The sequence below is a fragment of the Cupressus sempervirens genome, chromosome 1 (genome assembly GCF_028749045.1).
Source record: "Cupressus sempervirens isolate cs-2001-9-10 chromosome 1, ASM2874904v1, whole genome shotgun sequence".
Taxonomy (NCBI): domain Eukaryota; kingdom Viridiplantae; phylum Streptophyta; class Pinopsida; order Cupressales; family Cupressaceae; genus Cupressus; species Cupressus sempervirens.
Window position 1 is genome coordinate 780,286,527 of NC_143118.1, and position 18,764 is coordinate 780,305,290.

Here is an 18,764-nt window from a genome sequence, read left to right on the forward strand (position 1 = left end):
TTACCATACAATGAGCTAGTTGATCAACTAACCCAGCATTTTACAAAGCTTCAGTTTACACAAGTGCCTCGAATGTAGAACAAAGCAACATACGCTATGGCTACTATCGGCTCACTCTTGGAAATTCCCTAAGCAGTTATGCAGTATGAGTTTTTAGTCAAGCAGCTCCTCACACCTGCCTATGTGAATGATGACTCAAACCATGTTTGTATCTTGGTTGGTCCCCAATCCCCTTGGTACCATGAGATTCATGCTTACCTTAAAGACGGTATCATCTCCCCTCACCTCACACGTACCCAATGCCGAAACCTCATCCAAAAATCATCCCGCTATGTTATGATAGCCAATACCCTATATTGTCAGGGTTATCATGATACTCTCTCTCGATGTTTAGATGAAAATGAGGCCACGATGATGTTAAAAGAGGTACACTTTGGACTTTACAGTGCCCACATGAGTGGTATTGTCTTAGCATGACAAATCCTTAGAGCAGGCTACTATTGGCCTACCATCGAAGAAGACTCTTGTGACTTTGTCAGAAAGTGTTTCTCATGTCAACAGCACGTAAATCTTGTGTACGCTCTAGCATAAGATCTACAACCAATTGCACCACCTTGGCCTTTCGCTTGTTGGGGCCTTGATCTAGTTGGAACTATCACACCTCTCTCATATGATGGACATAAATGGATAATAACAACTACAGACTATTTCACTAAATGGGTGGAATTTGTCCCCCTAGTCTTAGCTACAGGAGTTTAGGTCTCCAAGTTCATCTTGTACCACATTGTTTGCCACTTCGACATCCCATCCACCATCTTCACCGACCACAGAGGTAACTTTGAAAATCTCAACATGGAAGAATTATGCACTTCCCTCTACATCCATCACTGCTTTTCTAGCCCATATTTCCCACAAGGTAATGGCCAGGTAGAGGCAACTAATGAAACCCTCCTCAAAATCCTAAAGAAAGTTGTCAATGATTTCGGCTGCGATTGGCACCTACAGATTAATCCTACCCTATGGGCTTATTGAACTTCCTTCCATACATCCGTAAGCACAACTCCATACTCCCTAGTCTATGGTGCCAAAGTGGTACTACCTATAGAGGTTGAACTTCCCTCCTTGCGCATATCTTTGCAAGGGAAAATATTAGATGAAGAATACAGAGTAGCTAGACTCACCCAACTAGATCTCTTAGATGAGAAGCAACAACAAGCCTATGATCATCTCACAATATACCAAACTCATCTCAAAAGGAATTTCAGCAAGAAGGTACTTCCATGACACTTTCAGCCAGGCGACATGGTCCTCAAAGAAAACATGAAAGTCCAAGTAGATTAAGAAAAGAAAGGTAAGTTTGAACCTACATGGCTTGGTCCTTATGTTGTCACTACCTCCTTTGGCTCCGAAGCCTATCATCTATCTACACTAAAAGGAGAACTCTTGAATGATCCTACTAACATCATTCATCTCAAGAAGTTCTATGCTTGAAGATCCTTGGTATACCCAGCTTTTGAAAAATACAAAAAAATAGTAAAGAGAAATAAGCGTCCAATGGTGAAAACTTGGCAATTCAAGCACCTTGGATAGGTACCTTGGTGAAAAGCTGGTAATTTAGGCACCTTGTGTACTAAGACTAATCCATTATCTATCACTATCCTATCCCTCATCCATCCATTCACAATCCAATAAAACACCTGCTTGTTCCCTTGGTGTTTTTACCAAATATCCAAAATCTAATGAAGCTTGTAAATACCTCCTATACAGCTTGTAAATCTTGTACCTCAACTTGTAAATCTTGTACCCCAGCTTGTAAATCTTGTATCATAGCTTGTATATCCAAATATTTTCCAAAGCTTGTACCATATTCTAGCTTGTATTATATGCCAAATCTTGTATCCTAGCTTGTATCCTATCACATGCACACAAAGAATCCCATTTTCCTTAAGCTTTTTGCAAACCATATACCTATCTGCCTATCAACTATTGTAGACATTCCACCCTTCACGAACATTTCCATATCACAAAAACCAAAACATGAACAACCTTGTACATTTGTAACATATCTTGGTCTATCAGCTTGTACATCCTCTTTAGCTTAGTACCATTGTATCTATCTAGCTTTCGTGTTAGTTCCTCCTTTATCAGCATCTTGCACACATCGCACAACCCTTGGTTAGCTATTCTAATGCATCCTTTAGCTAGATCTCCTATCACCAAAGTGTTATCCTTCTTAGTTCATCTTGCCAAATGCATCACTCATCCAAAATCCATCAGCTTAGGTGCTCTCCGATAGATCCTTGCAGGATATAGCTTTCCACATGTCTGATCTTGGTCCGTTAGTACCTCATCCTACCCATCTCTTTGGAAAATGGTTCTCTTTTGGATTTTCTCTTTCTTTTGATTTGAAATCTTCCCTTTTGGGTATTGAAGTACCTTTTCCAAGAATCTCCTTGTTCCCTCCTCAAGGTTGCCATGATCTTCCATATCATGGTATACTGCAAATGATGCAATTTGAGCGTAAGGTCTTGATCAGGTCTTTTGTTTGGTTTTCTTTTCTGCTTGTGGGTTACCCAGTGTCGATTCCATGCTGCTTCCTCTAGGATTCATGTGTGATGCTAGGGAAATCCTTGCATTGAGTTAGTGAAAAGGCCTTGATGTTCTTGGTAACCTTGGCAATTAACCAACAGTCCTATAGCAAATCTAGTGCTCAACTACATGGTGGTACTTCTCTTTGAAGTATCCCCTTGCTCAAAAAAGCTTCAATAGTTTCCTTTCATCTCCATTATCCCCCATTCATATCCAGCATCTGTCTCTCCTACCCCAGCTTATGCATCAGTATCTCTTTGAATCAATCTGCACTTTTAGCTTTAGGGATCCACAATCCTAGTCTTAGGGATCCACCAATCCAATCAATCCACCAAGCCTCATCTTTCGAGCTCCACAATCCTAGTCCTAGGGATCTTTGAAACCCATCTTCTGTCAATCTGACTCTTTGAAATCCTATTGCATCAGCTTTATCATCCTATCATCCATCTCCCTATCCTAGATTCCTTTTTATAGCACTTTGCTCCTTCATCCTCTGCAATCCCTGAGATCTTAAGCTTGCTTCCTCTTGTGCCTCTAATTCTCCCTTTATCATTCTCCCATAGTGAGAGTTTGAGCTAACTAAGCCTCTTCTCTTAAGCCAATCTGGGTCTCCTTGCTCATCTCGGATTCTTGTACTTTTCAAGAAGCTGTCGAGCCTCGCTTTCTCTCTGTGCCACCTTCTTGAGGGGGCATCTCGCAGTCCATTCTCTCCTCTTTTGCTCTAGCCTTGGGCATCTTATTTTCTTATCTTTCATGCCATGCCACTTGCATCATCACATCAAAGAGGGGCAAAATGTAGACACCTAAATCCTTTAGAAAATAAAGTAGTTTTATTTTCTGAAAAAATTCCTAATAACATCATCATTTATTAATTAATTATTTGTTTAATTTATTTATTTATTTTTATGCCATTAAATCCCTTTATATTAATTAAAAATGTTTAATTAAGGAATCCCTCCCAAAAATGTTTAAATCTTATTTAAACATTATTTCCATATTTATTAATTATTTAATTAATAAATTGACCAAAAAATCCAAAATAAATAAAAAAATAATTTTTTGCTCAAAACTTGGCTAATTTCCTTAAGACCACTAACCTCTTCCAAAATCTTCTAATCCTTCTTTAATTTTGATTAAAGGCTAATCCCATCATTTCCTACCCCTAATCCCAACTCAAAATATTTAATTCAGATTAAATATTAATCCTCATGTTTATTAAAGAATTTTTAATAAATATCTCCTCAACCCAAACCCTTGAAATAAATAAAACTTTATTTATTTCCTAAAAATCTAATTTATCCTCATCCCAAAAATTTCTAGACTCTTCTATAAAGTCTTCATCCTCATCCTAGGAAGTTCTAGACTATTCTAGAAAGTCTTTATCCTCATCCAAAGTCTAGACTCTTCTAGAAGATGTCTTTAAATCTAATCCTAATCCCCTCCTAACCTTGTCACATTGCCTAAACATGGGTTAAGACTTACTAACCCAAGCCAAAGTTAACAAATATCTCCTCCTTCACCCACCATCATTGAATGCCATCCACTTTCCTATCCCTAAGCTAATCCTAAACCATCCTAATCCATCCTCTAATCATTTGCACAATCCTAAACAAGCTTAAAACATTCCTAATCAAGCCCAAGTCGAAATTCCTCTCATCTCCCTCAAAATATCCCAACCATAAAATTTTATGAAGCCCACTAGGCCATAAATGACTCTTCCAAGCCCTTTCATTGCTCTTACAAGCCATTATGAGGGTGTTTATGAAGATTTTATCCCTTGAGCCTCCTTTGTTGACTGATCCTTCCCCTTTCCTTCATCCTCTCACCCTGTGACATGTGTCACTCCTTGATTGGTTGTAAAGAAGCACAATCCATGTGCTCTCCTCTCATGCAATCTAAGCCCTCCATGAGCTTTTCCTCATCCTTGCATCTTAGCCCTCAATCCCTCAAGCCTCTTGCCTATAAATTGGATCCTTCCCCTTTGCAAAAGAACACAATCCATGAAGTAAAGTCATAATGCCATTTTAAGAAGCCATTTTACATCAAAACCATACACTCACACCCAAATTCCAACTCCATTTGAAGCCCTTTTTGAAGCATAAGCTTGAGCATACATCTTATCTATTTAGACAAATCCACTCAACAAGAGAGCTTCTCATTGAGAGAGCCATTTAATGGCTCATATTCTCAATTGAGAGCTCATCTTAGTCTATCTTGAAGTTTATGAATTTTGTTTAGTTTGTAGAAGCTTTATTTAAATTTGGTTTCTACTAGCATATTAACATTGCTCATATACACTAACAATGATACATCTGGATTGGGGTACACAAGTACTGAAGAAGGAGAATCATCCAAAAGTGCTAAAGAAAGAAGTAATAAAGGTAAGAACTCAAAACCTACTTGTCATAATTGTGATAAGAAAGGACATACTACTAATGTGTACAAGAGAAAGACTATAAATCAAAATGTTAAGAAGAAGAACATGGCTCACTATCATAAGTACAACAAACAAGTTCATCAGGCACATGAATGCAAGACCAAGACCATGCACACTCAAAGATTTGAAGGATATTATTTTATCTATCAAAAGTATGGACATCAAGCTTTTGAGTGTAGATCCAAACCTAAGTGGTCATCAAACAAAAAAATAAAGGCAAAGAATAATGGCAACTCTTACAATTGGGATTATAATACAAGGTAGAGTTGTCACTACTATCAAGGGTATGGACATGTTCCTCAGAACTTTAGTAGAACACACTTTAGAAGTGATTACAAAATTTAGTTGAGTCAAACCACATTCTTTAATTGTTTCAAGACTAGTTAGATCATTTGATATTGTCCAACAAGGTTAAAGGAACCAAGTTGTGAGTTCAACAAAGGAAAAGGCAAGGAAGATATTGAAAATGTCAAAAATGAGATGAACAAGACATGGAAGAGAAAGGAGGATTGCAACACATCAAGTGAAGATGGGATCACTTCACCCAATGGGTCAAGTGATCACATCTCATCAAACTAAGCAATCAAGAGGTATGTGGGACTAATGTTTGAAAGATATACCATACATCAATTCTAAGGATTTAATTTTGAAAAGATTACATGTGCATGAATAAAGATGCAAAGTATTATTAGAAATAAAAGAAAAATCTTTAATATTTTTAAGTTTTTTATGTTATTGTCAAGCATGAAAAGGTTTCTTATGGTTTCCAAGTAAAATATTAGTAGATGTCGAGCTAATGAAATTGGTTAGTTGAGGACAATCTTGTAATAGTTTATGAGCAAATGGAAAGACATGTGGATGTTGAGTGAGCCAGAAATCAATTGATGTTGAGCTTACAACTATGTAAGAACTTAGCATTAATTGTAGTGGTTCAAGGGCTATTTGATCAATTTTTGCTTATTTAAAATCATTTGAATTTGAGAAAGAACATAGAGAGCTAAAGGAAATCTAGAGAATTTCATTCAAAATGTTTGCAAGAGATTTGAATGGTTTTTTGACACCATTTCATCAAGATTTATAAGGTATTTACGATATGTTGTTCTATGCAATTTCAAATTTTGCAAATCTTAGATATATGTAATGGCATCTAGTTCTTCTAAAGCAAAAGGTGTAGAGGAAAAAAAGCTTTTAAATGTTTAGTTAATTAGCAATGAGATCAAACAATCTATTTCCAAGGCTATTCCAAATATAATATACAAGCAAGATCCCTCTAGTGCATTGTCTATGATACAACTATGAGTCTTGATGAATCAAGATGTCAGGAATAATTACAATTTCAAGATTGGAAGCATAGGAGATATGGAAATTAGAGAATAATATGGAAGACTATGTGAAAATGGATCGTTGAAGCAAGAATACAAGATTGTAGAGAAAAAATGGTTAACTCATGCCCTAGATTTCTCTAATGTTTTCAAAACTGAGTGGATTAAGATTATCTAAAACAGAATTCATGATAGCTCAATATGGTGAGAGAATGGGCCAATTAAAATCACAAAGAAGATAATTCCAAGTGGTTAGCCACAATCCATCCTTAGACCTAGATAATTTATGTGAGAATGTTAGAAACAATGTTGATTTTTCAGGTTTCTCTCACATTGAATTTGATAATCTTGAAAAAATTGAGAAAAATCAAGTAGAGGAGGCAATATATGCCATGATGGCTACATTTAAGAAGGATCCTCTAGAAATTTCCAACTCCATACCTAAGAGTTTATATGAAATAGTTGAGCAAAAATGGTATTGTTGTTTAGATACAGAGAAACAAATTAGGAAGAAATCCCTTGCTCAAGTTATGTCAGAACTCAACATGGCTGAAATGTCAAAAGCCATTAAGAAATATGTTGTCAGATTTATGCCTAAGGATAGAGAATTTAGCATATTATAGAACAACATAAAGGATTTTGTCCATAAGTCTAAACAAATATGGAAAATTACATATGGACTGGCCACAACCAAAGATACTGACCAAGAGCCTATTGAGATAGGAGATGATGAGGAAGATGATAAAGATCAAGGAATAGTTGAGCAAGGCACTGATATGAATGTTGATAGTCAGGAAATAGCTAAGAAAGAGTAGCAACAATAACAAAGTATACAAGATACACTAATTCTGAGTGCTAGCCCTCTACAGGTAACAAGTATAATCACTGAAATTGTCAAAGTAAAGGATGTCTCTGATCTTATTAATCTAAACATCAGTCGCTTGGATTTGAAAAGGATACTTATATAATCTATTCTATAGGCCAAATTATGTGGCAACCCTGTATTGATAATTTTGGATGAAATTTAGAAGTCAGAGACTATGACTACAAGGGAGGAACTGAAAACACAAGATACACCTACAATCATCACTCCTCAAGTCAGTACAACCTCCAAAACCTCTAGTTGTATATCAAAGGAAGGAGATAATAGATGCACTATCAGTACACTCATGGAAGGCACTCTAGTCTCAAAAAATGTACAAGAACCTAAAAAAGACAAGGTGGAAACACTGGTAAATAATGGGACACAAAGCCAAACATGTTACATAGATATACCTTCACCTTCAACACAAGATCAAGGTGCAACTAAAATCAAAGAGGTAGAAAAGGACAAGTCTAAAGAGACAAATTTGACACCCAAGCCAAAGGAGCTAGTAGAAATCCAAGCATTGTTATCATTACCATAATTTAGAATGCTCTCTAGTCAAACTCTTCATAGGCCAAGCACAGATGCAACACCTTTGCAATTGTCAATAATGAGTCCTATCTCATCTAAGGAAGAAGAGGTAAATACTTATGGAGATATTAGCCTAGATGAAGAAATTATATTGCCCAAATTTGATTATGCAACAATAAAAATTGAGTATAAGGGCATACTTCAAGAGGCTCTAGCAAGGAAGAAACATCAAGAATTGCTTAGAAGGGAGTATAGGTAGAAGCAAGCTTTGATTGAATCAAAGAAAATTTCTTAGATGCATTCAATCTACCTACTCCAGATGAAACAAAACCCATTATTGAAAAATTGACCAATATAGTGGAAAGACTAAGTGACATAGACCTAGATACTAATGTCAAACTATTAGAATGGTCTGAGAAGAAGTTTCAATAGAAAGTGAATGAAAAGATATCTAGTGATATTGCACTCACACATGTTGCATTGGCAACTAAGATAGCTAGTTTGAAGAAGGTACTAGAGAACATTTTTTCTCTATACACCAAATTGTGTAATTCCACACTCTTCACATAGGAGATAAGGAATCACATCCTAAGTTTGGAGAGTCAAATGCAGTCATTTGGTGAAAATTTTCCCATCTCTCTAGCTCAAAGTGAGAAACACTTTAGGACCCTTTTGCAATCCCAATGTTAGTTAGCAGGATTACAAGCAGATGAAGCTAATATCAAGGCTAAACTGATCAGCATCTAGCTTACATTCACTCCTCACATAGATATTTTATACAAGGATTTAGGCTATGTAGAAACCCTTATGAAGAAAGACCCCAATCATTCTACATTAGATGGCTTAGTACACCTTGCTATCAAGCTGGCCATCCAAATTAAGTCTTTGGAAGTAGCTTGTGATAATTGGGATGTAGCTCTTAAAATAATACTTGAGGTCCATAGATCTTTCTTGGACAAATACACGTTTAGTGCATGATCCATTGACATTAGTGTCAAAAAGGGGGAGTAAGAACATGGGGAGAGCAAAAAAAAAAGGGGGAGTAAGAGCAAGTGGGAGAGCAAGAAAGTAGAGAAATATTTCCAGCAAGAGAAAGATTTTGATATAGAGTATAGACCACAACACAAATAATCAAATAACTTAGGGGGAGTCGTGAGATTTTGAGGTCAAAGTCATGTTGCAAAATTTTGATATTTTGAAATTTTGTATATAGGCCAAATAATCATTTATGTTGTGCTCATAAGAATAAGAGTATTAATGTATGATCAAGTGTTTGTGACAGACATGTCAAAGGGGGAGATTGTTAATCTCAAATTGGTTTTGACAAGTGAGTGTCTATACACTTAAGTCATTTACTTAGTTCATGCCAAACAAGTAATGTGTGTTGAGCATAACACATAAGTTAGAACATGTTAAGTCACTCATATGAAAATTCTAGTATTTTAATGTACTTTTAATGTACATTTATTATGAGTGTTTCTTAATGTGTTGCATTGTGAAATTTGGGTATTTGTTCATGTGTTGAGCATAGCTTGCATCAAAATAATATTAAAACAATTTTTTAAACAAACTGTATAGAATGAAGTACATAATAATAATATGTAATTTATTTTGACTTTGGTTAAGTATATAATAATTTATTAAAAAAAGGTATACATGTGTCTTTGTGGACTATGAAGGAAGTGGTAAAAATTATTAAAATTTACAATTCTTATGTTGTCCAAAAATAGAAAATAATTATATGGTTAGAAAGCTAAGATGACACATGAGATTATGGTGGTTATCTGTGAGATATCTACATCACTATTTGTAAACATGATGAAGGAAAATACAAGAATTCATCTTATAAGATGAAAAAACATCTAAAGGAACAAAATTGGAGTGAAATCAAGCTCCCAAGCCTTTGTGTCGTCTCCTTGGGCTATTACCAAGCAATAACCTAGTCAAGATTTAGATTTTGAAATAACTCAATTAAGCTATGAAAGCATAAAATATGTTTTCTTAATATACATAACCTAGTTAGGTTATGAATGCATTAAATACATTTCCTAGATTTACATAACCTAATCAAGTTATTATGATATACAAAACACAATTGGGTTATAATGATTACTAACTTAATGCTATATAGTATTTATGCATTTATATTCATAATTACATATATAAAATTAAATATTTATATTATACTATGTATATATAATTAAATGCATATATAGTTGCACATATTCATAGCTCCTCTCTATCTCTCTCTTAGTAACTCCTAACCTCTCTCTCTAGGCTAACCCCTAAGCACCTCCCTATCTAACCTCTAACACAACCCCCCCTCTCTCTAACCCCCTAGCCCCCCTTTTTCTAACCCGTAACTCCTCTCTCTCTAACTCTTAACCCCTATATCTCTCTTTCTCCCTTCCTCTTTCTCTCACTAACCCCTAACCCTTATCCTCTCCCTCTCCCTCTCTCTCCCTACCTTCTTTTTGGTTCCTAGTTCTACATAACCCAATCAATTTTTTCACTAAGAGATAATATGGATATTGCATTTAGGTATTCAAAAGTTGATCAGGTTATTCAAAACCCAATTTAGTTATTGCATAATCTCAATATATAAAGTTACACTGTCATTTTGACTCCTTGGAGGTCCCCACTACTACATCACATGTTTATCTGCAACATATATTTTGTCATATTTTCTTGGAAATTATTGACCTTGTCTATTTTTCATGTATTTGTGTTATTTTATCATTTTAACCTATCATTAGATAATAAAAAAATGCTTTATATTATTTTTCACTTTTCTATTTTACTTCAAAGTATAAAACAATGATACAAATTTATTATTATTTTTGTATTTGAACATGATATTTTTGTAGGAAAAGCACCATTGTACAATGGGAAAGAGCAAGCGATGAATAATTGGAAAATAAGAGGCAATAAAGGAGAAACAAATGGAGTGTATGGGGAGATTACATCAAGGTACATTATCAAACAAATGCAATGTAAGTGATGAAAATGTAACAGTTCAAGTTGACATGATGAATGGACCTAATTTAGAAAATGAAAATCAATAGCATGCACAAATTGATATTGATGTGATGAATGCCCCTAATTCAATAAATGAAAATGATCAACTTGCACCAATTGAAATGATTATGATAAATAAACCTGATTAGGATAATGAAATTAATGAGACATCTCAATTTTATGTAATAAATGCATGTAATGCAAGTAATATAAATGTTGAACATGTGCCTACATTAACATTTCCAAGAATAATTCATATAAAACCAAAGTTTCTAATTGACATTTATGAACAAAAATTGAAGCCTATGCATGATAAAATGGTGAAAAGAAATTTTCATCTAAGAATTGTTAAAAATATTTGGAATAACTATTTTGATAATCTAAAATTTGGAGAGAGAGTGAGAATTTTGGGGTTAAAAACAATTGAAAATAGTAGTGAAAAAACCATTTTGATAAATGTCTTTGATACATACCAATCCATTGGTTCAAATCACACATTAAAGATGCTAATGTTTCTTGATGTGTCCTCACATTAACCATTATGAAAAAGAAAATGGCAATATCTCATATAATAAGAAAAACAAGTCATTGAGCATAATTAGAAAAACATTACACAAAGCCTTGGAGAGGTGAGAGAAAATTGAGGATCCTAACAATAATTCTATTTGGTCATTCTCAAGTGTATTCCCATGCAAGGATAAGGTTTTTGTTGATCCACTAAGAATGTTAATTTAAAATATTTGGTATGAAAACACAAGGGCTTCACCAAACAAAAAAGATGTTGTAAAAAGATAAATTGGAATTAGAAACCTCAAGCCACATGAAAATAATTATTTGGTTATGGATCAAACATAATTTTATAAAGTATTTCTTCAAATATTTCCTCAAATTAGAATCATCCAAAATTTTATGAGATGAAAAAACCATTCTATGTTAAGATAAATCATTCATGCACTATAGGTTGTTATAGGACTCATATTGTGTTCTTTATGCATTATGATATTTATCTTTATATATGCATCTTTTTACTTTGCACACTAAATTTTTTTTGTAAGAATGTGGTCTACAATGGGAAAGAACAAGAGATGAATGATTAAAAAACAAGAGGCAACAAAGGAAAATTAATATAGTTTATGAGGATATTACATCAAGGTACATCATAAAATGCATGAAATGTAAGTGATTAAAATGTAGCAATTCAAATTGACATTATGAATGTACCTAATGTGGAAAACTAAAATCAATAGCATGCATAAATCGATATTGATGTGATGAACGCACCTATTCAAATGAAAATGTTCAACATACACCAATTAAAATGATTATGACAAATAAACCTAATCAAGATAATGCAACTAATGAGACATCTCAATTTTATGTGATAAATGCATGTAATGCAAGAAATGAAAATGTTAAGCATGCGCCTATGTTAACATCTCCTAGGAAAATTCATAGAAAACTAATATTTCTAATTGATATTTATGAAAAAAAATTTAAAGTATATGCATGGTAAAATGATGGAAATAAATTGTATTGTAAGAATTGTTTAAAATATTTGGAATAACTATTTTGATAATATAAATTAAAGTAAAAGATGTCAAGATGTTGAAATGATTAAAAATCTGAAATTTAGAGAGACAATGAGAATTTTGCGGTCAAGATCAACTGAAAATTGTAGGAAAAAAATCATTTTGAGAAATGTCTTTGATGCATACCAATGCATTGGTTCAAATCATGCATTAAAAATGATAATGTTACTTGATGTGTCCACACATAACCATTATGTGAAAGAAAATAATAATATCTCATATAATAAGAAAAACAAGTAAGTCATTAAGCATAAGGAGAAAGTATTACACAATGCCTTAGAGAGGTGAGATAAAATTGAGTATCCTAAGAATGCTTCCCTTTGGTCATTCTCAGGTAGACCCTCGCACAAGGATAAAGCTTTTGCTGATGCACTAAGAACATTAATTAAAAATAATTGGTGTGACAACACAAGGGCTTCACCAAACAAAAGGATGTTGTCAAAAGAAAAATTGGAATCAGAAACCTAGAGCCATATAAAAATCATTATTTGGATATGACTCGAACATAATTTTATAAAGTATTTATTCAAATCTTTCCACAAATCAAAATCATCCCAAGCTTTTATGAGATGAAAAAACCATAAACCATACATGCACTACATGTTGTTATAGGACCCATGTTGAGTTCTCTATGTATTATGATATTTATCTTTACAAACGCAGCTTTACACTTTGCTCACTAACAATGTTTTGTAGGAATGTGATCTTCAAGTACCTGTTAAGTCACTAAGATAATTTATTACCATTGTACTATGTAAATGAGATTATGGGTGCATTTATTATAATACCATGAGTTTGAAAAATGTTTTCCCTAAATATGGTAATTAGTAATAGTTTCATAGACACCTACATCTAGATAGCACACATGAAATCAGTAAGAAACTAGTTTTTCTTGGAAAATACAAATCATTGATATATAGTGTTAAAGATGGAAATAAATTAAAGAGGTGAGAGATAGTAAAAAGAGATCTATGCATAGATTATTTTATATTTTTTTAAAGAGAAAATAGTTTATCCATACATACGTCATACACATAGAGCTAGATGCTTAGGTGATAAATTCAAGTTGTGTAAGGACACTTTTACCCTAGGTACTATTGTGTCTTTTGTTGACTTCTCTCAAAACTATATAATAAAACCTCAAAAAAAATGCAACAAACATATTACCACTCTACACAAATGCCAATTTTTGTACACATAGTATTCATCCATGCATATGATAGCACAAAGGAGGAAAAATGGCTTATAATAGATTATAACTTCTATGTTAGTGATGATAAAAATCATTCATCATAGTTTCTGCAATGATGTTTCAAAGTTTTCTTTGACAATTTAAGGGAAAGATATGTAAGATGCAATCAACACATAATGTCTGACTATTTTATTGCACAATTCAAAAATTTATGGATGTTCTATTGATTGACTAGGATACATGTGACAAGTGGTGTGAAACTTTTTTAGAACTTTACTGAGGTAGGGCATGGAAACGGAGAGCATGATGATATGAGAGCATGTGTGAGAATAACACTTAGTAGAGAGTAATTAAAGTACAAAGATGGCACAACATTAGAAGATGCAAAAATAGTGTAATGGTATAACTCTACAATGGGATCAGGTAATGTAGGTAAGTCTATGGTTGGTAGATATGTTTAGTTGATACATGCACCTAACATTGAAAAGTTTTTCTAGTTGAATTTCTTGGATCTAGTTATAACAAGGAATATTAATAGGTTGTTCATGCTAGTGTTTAATATGGTTGGTATAGATTTGAGGTGTTTGTGTCAACTTGTAAATCAGAGACTTTTAAGTTTGGCACAAGTTAATTGAAGATTTGATAGTGGATTTGGAGATTTATTAATTGCAAGTTAACATAAATGGTACATTACATGGATGAATATGGGAGTTTGAGATCATTTCATGACATTCAAAAGGTGGCTTTTAGTATGTGTATTCATTAATGGCTTGCATGAGAATCTTGTTAAATATGCAACTTTGTCTTGAGTTTTCTTGGTATTTTTTGAATTTGGGGTCATGGTGATTCAGGAAAGTGAGCATAAATATTTTAGAGTGTTCATCTTAGGGAGAGAACATGAACTCCCATGGTTTTGTAGTGTGCCAATAAATGAGTTAAAGAAAGTTTTGCATATAAATTGTGATGTTTGCATGCATTGTTTTAGTGAAATTCTAGGTTCAACAACTTTATGTTCAGTGTGGCCACAAGTCTTTTCCCCATCTCATATCTTATCTTATTTCTTTAGTTATGTTACCGACCTCCTCCAAGATTTGAGTCTAGTGGAGGGTATTGTAGATAAGCTTGGTTTTGGTAATCTATTTGGAATGGAAGGTCTTAGGAGTGCTCTTCATGAGTATGTCTTAGCAGGGGTGTGTTACCTTATATAGGGGTGAGTGGTTTTTCACAAGATAAGGGTAATTTAGACTTCCTAGATTTTGTGGCAATTTAGGACAAGTGGAGCATTCAATCTAGTGGTATAGAGGTTATTTATCCCAACAGGCTTGTGAAGAGTTAAAAGGCAAGGCTAGAGTAGTTGATGAACTTATAATGCATGATCATGAGGTATTGGAACAATTTGAAATGGTGTGGTTTCCAGCTAGACAACCTATTAGCATTATGTAAATTGATAACCCATCAGGCAGGTTCGACCTCTCGGCAGATCTAGAACCTTCTTAGATGGAGTGGGAACTGTATTGACTAACTACATACTTGTATAGTTAGTTTTTTGGTGAGCATAATAATGGATAAAAATGCCTTCTAGTAGTTTGTGGTTTTATGGTCTCATGCTGGTATAGTTAGGGAGATTATTTTTGCTTGGATATGTAATACATTTTTTGCATACCAATTCGAGGTTAAGGCTGTTGGGGTGTAAATTTGTCAATTTCACAATTTTCTTCTTCATATGAATTCAGTGCTTTTTGTAAATGTGTGAATTTTTATTATTCATAGATGTAATTTTTTAACAAAGGAATCAATATTGTAGAAATGGATAGTTATATACCAGGTAAGTCTTGTAATTTGGGTAAAGACTGAAGGGTTTCTTGCTGAGTTCTTCCTTTTATGAGCCCTTGAACCAACTTTATTAATATAATTATATTTTTGGTGGCTTGCCACCTTTTCCCAAAAAAAAAAACATTGAAAAGTTTCAATATTTTGTACACATACAAGATCAAGTGACATGCATTCATTTAGAAGTTCAAAGACAAATTCACTAGTTATTTATACTAGAAAGTTTGCATGTTTTTTCTCTTCTTATATGCATATTCTATGGGATGAAGGTGAATCAAAACAATGGGTTGACTATTGTCACAAAATATTGCACTCTTTATTGAATTTTAACCTAAAGGAAACCTCACAAAACATGGAAACAATCTAAAAGTTGTGGGACTTGAACTATGAGATTGAGTCTATGCAAAAGGTTGGCTTCCTTACTATCAGGGTGCACTAAAGTACTTCTTTCAAGGAAAAGGCAAGAAGAACTACCTGACCTATAGCTAGAATAAAAGGAGGTGATGCACCAAATATTATGTTTGATCTTACCTTTGCCAAGACTAAACTACACATCAATATGGCTCCAATATACACAACTCCCCAACCCTAATTACCCCACACAACTCACATGCATATCAGGAACTAGATGAATTGCTATAAGGAAGAGGATTCACAAGATGGCATTCAAAAGCAAACCAAATACATCATATAACTTGATGAAATAAGAAGCAACACTAATAGAAGGCAAGAAGGCATGCAAAAAATTAATGATAGAAGAAGGTAAACTAAGATATTATATTTATGCAAGGCAAGGGAAATTACAAATCCAAATCATAAAATGCTACTATCAAAGAATTAGATAAAGAGACCAACCCATAAAACATATCTACCACTACCTTTTAAAGTATTTAGGCATAACTTAGATCTAGCCATGAGTTCAAACTCCAACCATAATGGAGTTGAGTTGGAGAGTAGAGAAATAATTGAGTATCAAAAGAAAATTTGATTATGGAGTGCCCTATTGATTGGAGTGATAACAAGAGCAAGAAATGAGTGCACCTAGCTACAAGAGATCAAATCACTAAAAACTTGATCATTTCATGCATTAAAGAGGAATGGAGGGCATTGGCTTCATTCAAACAAGGCCCAAGAAGTCACTTGGCATTGAAGAACATGCTCAAATAGCATATCATGGTCATGAGAAGCTTATTTGTGTTGATGTAGATAATTACAAGAAGTAATAACATGATGTGTTAACTACCTACAAAAAATGAAGAGTTGGGGGGGAGAGGAAATTAGATTTCCTTGAAAATAAATGTAGATCATCAATGAAGATCTTCCTTTTGAAACAAGCAGCTAACATGATGAGGAAATATTCCCAAAAAGAGATTAAAGCACCAGTGTCAATCAAAGATGAGCTTTATTTCTAATGTGATGGTGTTTTGAAATGTCAAGGTTTCAAATCACCCTGATGAGAACAAAATACATCTAGGGGTAGCTACTTCCCATCTGCACCATATCCTTTTAGACACTTGTCCAAATATAAGGTTGGACCCTTCTTCTACTTCAGGCTCTGCAAAACCTAGGTAGGTGAACCTATTAGATTCTTCATATGGTACCAGTGTTCCAAAAAGAATACAACTAAATCTAAAACAAAAAAAGATTAAAACCCTTATATCTTTTGTACTTATACAAAAATCATAGACATGAAATAGCTAAGCTAAGTGAGGGCATCCTTTTAGCTCTTAAATGGAAAGGGAAATGGATGATCATGATTTTGATTTCAAAAAAATTTCAAATATGCAGTAGTAAGAACAAGTTGATCCTATAGTGTATCAATGCCTTATGTATTGGTTAGTTCCACAAATCACACACATACATCTATTATATTACTAACATATTCCATACATCAAAATATCTAATCTATCTTATCACTTTGTGAATCAGAGATCAATGTTCATAAAGACCTCATTCTCAAGAAATATCCTTCTCAAATAACTAGCAACCCTATCAAATACATTAAGAATTTACTTGGCTCTTTGTTCCAACAACAAAACATTCTAGACATACAACCTTAAGCGGATGCAAAAGGATCTAAATTCTTTGTTTCTAAACCTCAAAACATTGTAGATTATAGAGATAGGAGACAAGAATCAAAATGAAACTAAGAATATTATTTCTCATTTGTATTCATTTCTTTGAAGTATACATTTAAGATGCATGTAAATAACTCCTAAAACCACTAAATAGATTAGAACTATCTGTTATCTATTCTTTCTCCTACCAAAAATTTGAATTCAAACATTTAAGCCCATCCAATGGTCATCTTCCATATTTAAGTATTATTTGAATGGCATGGAAATATCAAAAAATAAAATGATTAAAACCTTAGGGTGTTTCCTTATTTCTTTTTTTTTCCGCTAGCCTGCAAATTTCTCCCCCATTGGATCTTGTTATGATATACGGATGTTGCCATCTCGCTATGAAAAGTTGTGAGGTTTTTTGCCATAGTGAGATAGTTACCATCAGAATTTTGGTTGCAGTACTGAAAATAAAGTCTGGCGTCGATTTTTGGTGACCCACTGGAGCTCACTATGTCGCTATCAAAAAATATATGTTTATCGTAGTTACTGACATAGAGCCCAGACAGAAAATAATACTACAGTGAAATTTTAGATAAGGTGGGCCCCAGGTAGGCAATTTTTCAAGAATGAATTGTGTTGATTAAAAGACATGACAACATCCTACTCAGCATTTGTAGGCTAGAAGTTTTGACTCTGCTAGAGCTTTCTATGTCGCTATCGGGAAACTTGTTCTTCTTGATGTTAGTGACATAGCACCCAACCAGTAAATAAACACATGGTGGGACCTCAAACAACATGGAAAGGTGACTAGGATGTAAGTAAGTTTTTGGTTTGTTTCCAATAGTGTAGGGTTTTCTCACATATGCAGTACGTTGACCCATGCCCATTCATAAAGCATGTCAATGATCTCGATCATTAGATCAATGCAAAATCAACAGTCCTCGCTATCTTGCTATGGAAAGTTTCATATTGTTTAGTCATAGTGACATAGTGAGTATGGGACCCACCACTCTTCAGGGTACTTTGTGCAGTTTCTCCACCCTTGATTTGATCTCGGATTGATGGTCGTTGCTATCTCACTATGGTGAGTTGCACAAGGGTTACAAACAACAACATAGTGACAAGGGGCCCACCATATTTCTCTTCAGTGATGCATCAAATGTCTTCCACATGATCAATGAGGATCGATGGCCATCACTATCTTTCCATGAAGAGTTGCTCGGAGGATATGTATAGTGAGATAGTGATTCAATGCCATGTGTCCTCAAAATTCTGTGGGGTCAAGTTCAAAGTGCCAATAATGAAGGAAAGGATCAAAGAAAAAT